This window comes from Caretta caretta, chromosome 6, assembly GCF_965140235.1.
Source record: "Caretta caretta isolate rCarCar2 chromosome 6, rCarCar1.hap1, whole genome shotgun sequence".
Taxonomy (NCBI): Eukaryota; Metazoa; Chordata; order Testudines; family Cheloniidae; genus Caretta; species Caretta caretta.
In genome coordinates, this window is record NC_134211.1 from 78,202,307 (window position 1) to 78,214,757 (window position 12,451).

Here is a 12,451-nt window from a genome sequence, read left to right on the forward strand (position 1 = left end):
AACTTAAATTGACTATTTCTTCGGCTTGATTTTTATACTTTTTAATGTTCCCATTTTTGTTAGCATTGCAGACTATTTTTAATTTGTGGACCATGGCTAACTTCTTACCATAGTCCGTCTTTTGCAATGGTGTTACACCTGCAATGAATTTCACCCACTGGGGCCTGATTCCTGGATAACAGTGTAGCCCAACTGATTTCAGTGACGTTCCTTCTAATTTACACTGTTATGCATTAGAGAAGAATCAGACCCTCTTTCCCTCCATAATATGGCATGTGAATTTAGTAAGAGAAAACATAGAAAATGACTCTAAACCAAGTTCTGGGGTGTGCTATATTCAGTTTTGTTATTTTTCAAGTCTAATATCTTGGGAGCCATCAGTGATAGAAATTAATGTGTATCCCTTAGAAAAACTGGAAACCCTTCTTTCCTGATGATACCTGTCACAGTTCTGCTAGAGCTCCCCTTGGCTAGACACTCACCAGGTTGTTTTGTTTGGATTCTAACACCCTCTACTAGAACTCCTTTTGTGTGGGCTCTCTGGGTTTAAAGTTTAACTCTTCAGGGGCATGCAATACTGAAAGCAAACAGACTTTCTAAAGGATTCTGAACACTATTCTTTACTTCACATGCGAGAGCCACTCAGACCTACACAAAATAATAATCAAACCTATACACATTCCTTGCCTCACTTTTCTCACCACTCTGGAGAGTCCTTTGGACTTGGACAGAGTCCTCTGGAGTATCCAGGATCCTTCCCTCGCAGCTCACGGCTTATCTTCAGAATCATGGAGTCCTCCTCTGCCCCCAGGTCAGTTGTTTTCTCTGAGTTTGGCTGGTGCTGCAGTTAAACAGGACACCCACTATGGAAGCATGTTCCTCTCTTCTGCTCCAAACTTCCGGTGTGTTGCTCCGAGTTCCTCTAGTTCATATGCCCTCTACCAATACCAGATACTTGTTCTGCTGTGGAGGATTTTCCATTCCCCTCCCTATAGAGAAGGTGGAGGGACTAGCTTCTCCCAGCTTTAGCCAACCTACTGTCCCAAGGTTTTTCGAACTGAATAGGGGCCTATTAAGGTTTAACCATCAGCTATTGTGCCTGGTCTAGCAGAGACCTACTATTATCCCTGTTGACAAATGGTAGATTCCACATTGAAGACTTCCATGATAGACCAGTTTCCAAACATAACATCCACTGAAATTCATATGTTATACAAAAACAGATTTCCAAAATCAGCACAGCATCCTATAACTCAGTGGTTCCCAAACTTGTTCCGCCGCTTGTGCAGGGAAAGCCCCTGGCAGGCCGGGCCAGTTTGTTTACCTTCCGCATCCGCAGGTTCGGCCGATCGCGGCTCCCAGTGGCCGCGGTTCACTGCTCCAGGCCAATGGGAGCTGCTGGAAGCGGCGGCCAGTAAGTCTCTCAGCCCACGCCGCTTCCAGCAGCTCCCATTGGCCTGGAGCAGTGAACCGCAGCCACTGGGAGCCGCGATCGGCCGAACCTGCGGATGCGGAAGGTAAGCAAACCAGCCCGGCCCACCAGGGGCTTTCCCTGCACAAGTGGCGGAACAAGTTTGGGAACCACTGCTATAACAGGTCTGTTTTTGTTGACCCTGCAGTTCTGACTCGTGTTTACTAACGTTAGAGTTACAGGATTAGGCTAGGTATTTCTTGAATGTTGCCAGCTCATAAGTTATCAGACCACTTCTCCCTCCCCACACCTTCCTTCGGTACAGATGTTTCTGTCACTCAGCTAGTTTGCTTTTGTTACTAAAGACCAACTTTCTAAAGGATTTCAGCTTCACAACCTATAGCCCCAATTTTGCAATGAGAATCCACATGGATATAGAGTTTCAACACCAAAAACTTTTAAAACCACTGTACAATATCTCTAAAAAATGTCATAAATAAAATAATACATGATGGGATTGTGTAGCTTTTGCTACCCTTTGATTAGGATGGTCTCCATAATCCAGGTCATGGCTTGGTTCACACATGCAGAGAAGACAATACCAATAATAAACAAAATTTTAATGATCATAGTGCCTAGGAGCCCCGCACATAGACCAGGACTCATTGTGCTTGGTGCTATATGGACAAAGAACAAAAAAGACAGTCCTTGATTTTACAGTCTTAGACAAGAGACAGATGGATACAGACAGATGGGGAAGTATAAGGAAATAGTGAGACAGTATTGATCAGCCTGGTAGACAGTAGCCTCTGCAGACTAGCAAGCTAACAGTTGTCAAGTCTTTTGTAGACATCCTGGCAAAGAAGGGTTTTGAAGGAGGATAATGAGTTAGTTTTGTGGATGTTTACAGGGAGCTTCTCTCAAGTGTGAGGGGAAGCATGGGAGAAAGCACGAACACTGCTTGTTTGAAAGTTTAACAAGTGGATGATGGAGGCTGACAGCATGGACTGAACAGAGGTGGGAATTGACTATTTGACATTGAAAGAGAGTAGATAGGGTTGGGATAGACCATGAAGAGTCTTGACAGTGAAGACAAGCAGCTTACATTTGATACACCAGTGAAGAGGGTTTCAGTGAAGGAATGCAAAGAGGGGGTGACATGATCAAAGGAATGAGTACGAAAACGATCTTCACAGCAGCATTCTGAATGGATATCAGTGGGACAAGATTGCATTTGTCAAGACCAAAGACAAGAACGTTGCAGTAACTGCAACATGAGAACCTGGAAGAGAATTTTAGCTGTGTGGATGGGTTAAAGACTTTCTTACAGATGTTATACAGAAGAAGTCTGTAACACTTAGATATAGCCTGGATGCAAGGCCCTAGAGAGGGCTGAATTGAAAATGACACCCAGGTAACAGGCCTGAGTGACAGGCAGCTTGGTGATGTCCACCGTGATCAAGAAAGTAGGTTGTGAGGATGGTTTTGGGGAGATTAAGAGCTCTGTTTTAGTCATGTTGAGCTTGGGCTGATGGCTAGACATGCATGAATATATTTAGTCATTCCTAGATTGGGTCCTTGTCTGACAAAATTTAGCTCAGAGCTGTTTATGCAGCACATCTGTTTATAAATCCAGAACTAAAACCAGGATTTTGTGATGGGGATTATATCAGCGGTGTAGCCCGATGTATCAATTATATATATGTTGATTACTTAAGAATCCCCAGTTATCACTTTGAGGCTTGACAGGTTCTTCTCTCAAGATCAGGCTCAGTATTATTCAAATTATTATATAGTTGGGAACCCCAACGTGCACAGTCGCAACACTCACTCTATAGGAACTCCTCTATATTTACAAAATAATGTATTAATATTAATATTTTAGCACAGTCACAAACACCCCAAGTCAGTACGGTAGATATATTAAAGAATGTACATCTGCACATCCATATACTCACACCATCTCTTGCAGAACAACCTGGAATGTTAGCCATCATCTTCCTTATCACCAACGCCTTCCCCATCATCACCAATGGCCATCATTCTTGCACCTAGCAAGGACGACATCTCCTTCTCCTACTGTCCCTAGGCTGGGATGGCACTTCTATAATATGTTACGCTGATTCCACTATGTTTGATGTACATTCAGCTGGGGATTTCCCCCTTTTCCTTATTTGTATTTCCTCACCTTACTAACGTTGGTATGTCATTTTTTCTCTAGGTTCGTTTATCAATGATCTAAACTTATGATCATATATGTCAGTTTGCTGCCTTGTCCCTTTAGTGGTTAGGTATCTACAGATTTAGCTCATATAACTGTCATACACATCAATTCATTGCCGTGACACTTCTGTGATTGGATCATGTACCTGTGGACAGAACTTCCCCTTAAACACTCTATTTTCAGTTTTCCATTTGGCTGTTTATCTGTGCAAAGTTCATAGGCCTCAAGCATTATGCTAACTTGCTGAAGCTAATACCTTACAGGATACAGGCCTGTAGGTTCCTTGCATTACTGCTGAATATAATTCAAAGCAGAATATAATATAAAGCAGTGAATATAATAAAGGCAAGCTAGCCCACTGTGCTACTGTGACTAGATTTTAAATTCTTTGGGGGCAGCAGACATCTTTTTGTTCTATGTTTGTATAGCACCTAGCAGAATGGGGTCCTGGCCATTGACTGGGGTCCTAGATAATACAAGTAATAAATATATTGGCATGTGCCATGCACTATGATCCCAATCCAACAATGATGGATCAATGCACTCGTGCAGAGCTCATTGCAATAACAGGGTGCCTAATAGGAAACCAAGGCAGGTAGGCACTATGTTCTGAGTAACACAATGTGCAGAAGGAAACTCTTTACTAAGATACTGCACATTAACTTGTTGTTCTCTTCTTTTACGGTTGTGTTATTTTAGTCCTTGACACTGGTTTTCAATTTGTTAGTAATACTAACGTCTGATGAGGTTCAACAAGGACAAGAGCAGAGTCCTGCATTTAGGAAGGAAGAATCCCATGCACCGCTACAGACGAGGGACCCAGTGGCTAGGCAGCAGTTCTGCAGAAAAGGACCTACAGGTTATGGTGGACGAGAAGCTGGATATGAGTCAACAGTGTGCCCTTGTTGCCAAGAAAGTTAATGGCATTTTGGGCTGTATAAGAGGAGCATTGCTAGCAGATTGAGGGACGTGATCATTCCCCTCTATTTAGCATTGGTGAGGCCTCATCTGGAGTGCTGAGTCCAGTTTTGGGTCCCACACTACAAGAAGGATGTGGAAAAACTGGAAAGAGTCCAGCGGAGGGCAACAAAAATGATTACAGGTTGGAGCACATGATTAATGAGGAGAGACTGAGGGAACTGGGCTTATTTAGTCTGAGGAAGAGAAGAATGAGGGGGAATTTGATAGCTGCTTTCAACTATCTGAAAGGGGGTTCCAAAGAGGATGGCTCTAGACTGTTCTCAGTGGTACCAGATGAAAGAACGAGGACTAATGGTCTCAAGTTGCAGTGTGGGAGGTTTAGGTTGGATATTAGGAAAAACTTTTTCACTAGGAGGGTGGTGAAGCAATGGAATGGGTTACCTAGGGAGGTGGTGGAATCTCCTTCCTCAGAGGTTTTTAAGGTCAGGCTTGACAAAGCCCTAGCTGGGATGATTTAGTTGAGAATTGGTCCTGCTTTGAGAAGGGGGTTGGACTAGATGATCTCCTGAGGTCCCTTCCAACTCAGTTGTTCTATGATTCTTTGATTTCTGCTTCAGTGTCAGCAGCAACTCAAAATAAAACACATCTGAAAGAAGTTTAACAAAAATAAGTTGTATAGACAGAAGTTACCCAGTATCCAGTTTTTCCATTTTCTCTAGTATTTTTCAGCAGCAAACTGTCTTCCAGCACAGTTAATACTTCCAAATAAAAGACAATTTAAACTAAACTTTTTTAAAAAAAAATCATTGCTTTTATATAAAATAGGTTTTCTGTACCCAAGGTGTCATGATTTAATGATCTTCATGTTAATAAATGATTACAATAGAGTATAATAACAGTAGATTCGGGTATGACATGAGCAAATTTTCATTTAAAGTAAGAATATCCATTATAATCAGAGACAGGGTACTTGAACTGAGGATCACCACTTTGTTAAAATAATTTTTAAAAAATGGTATTTTTAATAGAAAACGTCACATGAATACATGAAGAGCAGTGCACTTTTAAAAATGTTTTCTAGAAGTCTATTTTGCCATTTTGGATTTTAGTGTTTAAGCAAAAGAAACACTTTAAAGCTATTTTATCTGGTACAAGGCTATGTTTAATTTTATTGGAGATATTAAGGCATCTGAATCCATAAAACTGCCCCGTGTTGCGCTGTATGAAAACAGACAACCAATCAAATAAATGTTTAAAACCACAAAGCCTAATTATAAATGGAAGTAGATAACCACAACATAAAGTTATAACTTACTCTAGAGGCTCCACAAATGTCATAAACTATGGAAGTGCAATTTGAGTGGTTTTTGAGGATAATTTTAGCCCCTTACATTTGCTTGGTGACAGACAATAATCTAAGGTGTACAAATTAAAAAGAGCTTCCATTACAAACAAAGCCTTACAAGCAAAAGGCTGTATCTCAGCATGATGGCTTTTACAAAATCTTCAGAGCTTATTTCAGCACTTCCCATCCACACAGCCAGGCTGCTGAAATTAATGAGAAGTAGTGTAAAGTTGATGTTAGAGGTTGTGGGGAGACAGAGAATATTGCAAATACTTTTGAGCAGGTGTTTTTCATTTTAAAATTAAGATTTGCTACTAAATCTGAAATCTTAGGTGCACAAGCCTCATTTATAACATGCCATAAAGCTCCAAGAGCATGGGAAAGTGGAAAAGGATAGTGGATTGGTTGGAATCATAACAAGAAAGCACTTTTTCAGTCAGAGTTGTCTGGTGTCCTCACAGATGGGTATCGCTTTCCTTATTACAGTTCCCATCATGGTTCAATCAGCTACTAGGATTTTCTCCAAGTGTCAGCTGCAAAGCTATCGTCTTCGTTTGAAACAACAATATTCATCACCATACTATAAGTTGAATGTAACTTAGGTCTTTTAGTTGCAATATGGTTCAGTGGTGTGCATATATTCCAGGTCTTGCTTAATTAGCAGGGATTAATGAGAGTAACTAAGAATGATAAATCTGGTCCAGTGAAGCGCAATGATTTCTCTGCCTCATTCTTCCACACAGAGGATGCTGAGGGGACACCTATTTTTCAGGCAACAAAAACAAGACACAATTAGAGACAAAGGGAACAAGGACCAGATAGCTCTTAAGTTCCCTCAGAACTCTTGGATATAAACTAAGGACATGATTCACAAAAGTAATTGTGCATCAAATTCTAAATTTTAGGCTTCTCTGTGATCCACAAGACTTCTGCCAAACCCCATAGGTGCCTAAATTTTCAGGGCAAAAGTTCCTCTGTGCCTATGTTTCCACCTCTGGGCATGCACACCTCTGCCTCCCTCTAGATGTCTTGATCCCTATCTCTCACCTAAACCCCAGGGCAATTCACAAACCAGGAGAACATAGGCCTGTGAATGCCTATCTAGTAGGTGTGCTCAAAGGCTGCTTATTGAATTGGGTCCTATTCAGAGCCTGACTGGAGGAAGAGGAGGAGGTGCCCATCTTATAACTTTTACCCCCCTGGTTAGAGCACTTGCCTGATATGGGAGAGACCCAGATTCAGTTCCACTGTGGATAACTAGAGTCACTGGAGCAAAGGGAGTGGACTATGGGTCTCCCCCGCCTAAGTGGGTGCCCTAACCACTGGGATACAGTGTCACTCTCTCCCTCCACAGGGGAACACCTTCAACATGGGAATTTGAGGGGCCGGGGTCCCATATCAGAATATCCCATAGTTCAGTGGTTAGAGCATCCTCCTGGAAAGTGGAAGACTCCTGTTCAGATCCTCTCCACCTCTGGCAAAGTGGGGGGACTGCATCATCAGTGAGTGCTCTAACCCCAGGGCACCACCACCTCCTCTTCTTCCAGTCATTTCTTGTGGAGCGAGGCAGGGACCTAACTCATCCTCATAAGAAATGCCGTAGGCACCTAAGCTCCCTGACTCTAGGGGAGGGGTTCCTGGTTGTGGATCACAAGCAGAGAGAAGTTCTAAACTCCATGAGCGGGGTGGGGCTTAGGGTTCACTCCTCTTGTTGGCTAGTGTCATGGATTTTGTGAACCACATTCTAAGGCACCTATCTCTCCCCATGCACTGTGTAGGGAACCTGGGTGCCTAACTCAGGCTTTGTGAATTGCAATGTTCCTGAGATGTTTCTAGGTGCCTAAAAGTTAGGTGTGGCAACGCTCAGTATCACAACATCTAAGTCCTTTTTTTGAATCTAGCCATAAATGGCTGAGCTGTCAACAAAAATATGCAGTCTCATTATGATCAGTGATTATACCCGTTGATTGGAGGATGGCAATGTTGTTGCTCACTTAAAGAAGGTGTTACTCTCTGGAATAACAGATCAGTAGGTCTGATTATGGTACCATTTAATTGTTTTAAAACAAGAGTTAGTGCACAAAATACCCACAATAGATAGAAATGATATCTGCGGGACAAACCAGCACAAAAATGATACCTCAATATCTGTGAATCCTTAGAGTGGTTAAGAGGTGGAAAAAGGAGAAATGGTAGATATATTTATTTAGATTTTCAAAAGGGGCTTGTCCCTCACTTGAGATTGTTAAAGAAAATAACTAGCCCTGGGGCAAGAGGTGAAGTTCTGGCATGGCTTAAAACTGGATAAGAGACAGGCGGACAGGTCATTGGCTATGGCCAAGGAAGACTCAGCAGAGGTCAATGAGCAAATCTCTTCTTTGCTTTCCTGCAATCTCAGCCTGAAGGCATGGGCCTCTATTTCCTATACCATCATCAGGGCTAGATCAAGTAATTGGTATTAAGTTTATCTCAGTTGTACTACATCTCAGGACTGATGCTAGAATGATGAATGTGTAGACATGTGATATGGGAACTAGAGGTGCTGAAGTTCTTTGATTTCTATTCACAAGAGATTTGTGGAAATCTTTTGTTTCATTTTGGGTTAAAGAACAAAAAGTCAAAATTACAGGTTTGCATGGTTTCCATGGAAATCCATAATTTGTCCCAGGCTTGCTTAACATTTAATCTAGGCTCACTGAAAAGCTTGTAAACCTCAGCAAATCTTTAAAAACTAGGCTAAAGATTCAAGTGCATAATGTAAAGAGAAGCAAGTCAATTTCAATTATCAGTTGATTTCATGAGACAGGTTTTGCACAGCTGCATTGGGAACATTAAGATTACAAACTCCATTATTGGTTTCCTTGCCTAATTCAAAATTTCTCATCTCTCCATGCTGAATTAACATTAAACATATAAATGTAAACAGTATTGGAATTCAATGTAAAAAAACATGCCATGTTTACTCCAATGTCCATGCACAGTAGCCTTGAAGTTTCACTCCATTGTCCCATTCAGCCGTAGAAGACATATGAACAATTCCGCTCAGTAAACACTGGAGTTGATTCTGTCACATGGCAACATTATATGTCACATATGATACTGTCACATGGCAACCCATTATACCTGGGAGAAGGATTATGCTCTTCATTTGTAGATATAAAGCTCTGATCGTGTTTTTTATTTGATGCATAATGGCACAGTGTGTGACATGTATATTACAGAGTGGGTGCACATTTAATACTCATTGTACATATGGGCACTGGAAAAATGCATCATTCTGATTTTAAGGTAGCCCAAAAGCTGTGCTAAACCTGGTACTTGCTCAGGTCTATGTCCCCTAAAAACATAACACCAGTGCCAGTCCTTTCAATGTCTCTTTCCCTAATCCTAATGCTTCTGAAAAATCTGGCTCCTTCTTTTGTTTGGCTCTGTTAGTCACGGGCATGTGGTTGCTTCTATATCCTCCAGACTTCTCTGAAAAACCTGGGGAGAATCCAGGAACACACAGGTTCCTCTGCAGCCAAGAAGAGAAACTAATTTGGTGCCACCTGCATATTCACTCCTGACTTCATAGATAATATTGTAGTGTGAAGTGACCTTCTGTACCAGCAGTTCCACTACCCCTGACACAGAATTGGACTGTCTGTCTGTAGATTGGTTCAGGTCATTTAACAACCTATTGACAATCCTACAATCCAACAATAAATTCAAAGAAAGATGAGATTAGTGACAGATGTTCCACACAGGACTGCCTAGGTCATTACAGCAATAGAGGAGAAGAGCTCTAATACTGCTGCATCCCAAGAACGGTCTGACATTGGGCACCTCTACAAAGAGAATTTAAGAGAAGAGAAAGTGTCTGTGCTTTTTAAGTAAGACTGAAATCTGACCACCAGATGATTCTTCCCTCTTAAAAATTTGGTCTTTTCTTAAATGCCTAATATAAATGTATTAAAATATATTTCTGTATAAATAGCTTGTGTCTTGGCACACTTTCTTGGACTTCAAGAACTATGATACCACATTCACTGGGTGGTTCAGGGAAAAAACACAACCACCCATCAACACATTGTTAATTTGTTATCCTCCAAGTTGGAACACAGACAATATGATGTGAAGTCAGAAATAGAAACTTTATTTAAACATGTACAGTTGATGCAAAGAATCATTACTATAAGTTCATGCACATGGAGTTAAGTTCACAATTACATGAAATATGTATTATTACTTTTGCTTATATGCTTTCCTTCTCTAGATATATGCCTGAACAGTTTGCATTCATTTAGGGTGTCATTTCCCCCCATTTAGCATTAGAAATATTTCATTAAGTTTATTACAAATAAAAATAACTCTCTAAAAGTGCCAGTGTGTCTGTCTCTCTAGTCTTAAGGAGCTGATGCTGTGAGGTGTGAAGACAATGGGAGTTATGGGTGTGGGTAGTACCTACCAGGATTTAGCTATAATTGTTTAAATAAGATACGTATGGCTGGCTGTCTGAAGTTAAAAACTGATTATATTCTGTAAATAATTATCTCACTTTCTGCCAATCAGATCTTTCTGAACTCATAATTCAGTACTTTGAAAGACCCTGGTTAGAAATCAGCTGCTGAATAATACCACAGACTCTTTAATTTCTATTAAAATAAGTTATAACTAAGTAAAGCTAAATTCCCTTACCTGGAGCTAAAGGCATACTATTATTATCTTTACTAGAAATAAGTAAAATAATGAATAAACTCTTACCTTATTTGGAGTTGCATAGGCAGAGCGGCTCATCTCTGTTTTATGGTCACCTCTCAAACTGAAAAAGATGATACCTTTATCAGGTATAAACATATTCTACCATTTGCAAGTCTCCTATTCTGATAAGAGCAGCATCAGTGCTTTCCAGTTGTGGATTTTGGGGTTGTTGGTGCAGGAGTATAAAAAATAAACTGGTTGATTTTAGTTGCAATTGAGTTGAGCTCATAAAAACGAAAATGGCTTTTGCAATCATTTTGCAGGAGACCAGCATATTTTCCAAAACAAAATGTAATTTAAAATAGACTTTTTACATGGCAATGCAGTTAAAAATCCACGAGACTTTTTAGGGGTCATTGTTATTCTAGACATCATAACAGCAGCCATATTAGCATAATAGAGATGTAATCATTTAGTCTGATCTTACAGGGAGCCACTGCAGTCACCTGTATCACAAATCTGTTAATTACAGCCATCAGTAAATAGGCCTTGACATGAAGGACCATCGGTGATAGCGCCAAAGCCTGTGCAACTGTCTCCAGGTAGGCTTTGAATTGACAAATCCAAACAGTTTCAAAGGAGATTTTAGGTCTCCATGACTGCAGATTAAAGTGTCTCCAAGTAGTCTTTGACATTACAGTCCATAAACAGCCCCTATAGATCCATTAAGTATATTATACCAATAATCTATGGAAGAGTTGACAAAGCCCTGGAAACAAATTTTATTTACACAACACTTCTGCTTATATGAAACACTATTTTTTTCTGCATTCTTCTTCCTTTTAAGGGAACCTCACAGAAAACTGAAAACATTTTATTTAAATCCAGTTTTGTATCTGTTTTCTAGATGTCTCCTCCCACTTTCTTTACTACTGAAGGTATTTGCAGTGGAAACCGGAGTTTTGTTTGTTTAGCTCCTTAATTCCCACCTAATTTTCTGTGACATTGCAACAAATTGCGTGTGAATAAAGGGTTATTAATAGATTCATAGAATTTAAGGCCAGAATGGACCCTTAAACCTTGTGTCTGGTGTCCTGTATATCACAGGCCATTAAATTGCACCCAATTATCCCTGTATTGGGCTCAATAACATGTGTTTGACTGGTTTCAGAGTGGAAGCCATGTTAGTCTGTATCAGCCAAAAAAAACGAGGAGTACGTGTGGCACCTTAGAGACTAACAAATTTATTTGGGCATAAGCTTTTGTGGGCTAAAACCCACTTCATCAGATGCATGCAGTGGAAAATACAGTAGGAAGATATATACACACAGAGAACATGAAAAAATGGATGTTGCTATACCAACTGTAACAAGATGAATCAATTAAGGTGGGCTATTATCAGCAGGAGAAAAAAAGAACTTTTGTAGTGATAATCAGGATGGCCCATTTCAAACAGTTGACAAGAAGGTGTGAGTAATAGTAAGGGGAAAATTAGCATGGGAAAATAGTTTTTACTTTGTGTATGACCCATCCACTCCCAGTCTTTATTCAAGCCTAATTTAATGGTGTCCAGTTTGCAAATTAATTCCAATTCTGAAGTGTCTCGTTGGAGTCTGTTTTTGAAGTCTTTTTGTTGGAGAATTTGCCACTTTTAGGTGTGAAATTGAGTGACCAGGGAGGTTGACTTGTTCTCCGACTGGTTTTTGAATGTTATAATTCTTAACATCTAATTTGTGTCCATTTATTCTTTTGCGTAGAGATTGTCTGGTTTGGCCAATGTACATGGCTAAATCACACCATCTTCAATCATGACTGGATGCCTTTCTAGAAGAAAAATCCATCACTTTCCTTGCTAGTTTGTTCCAATAGT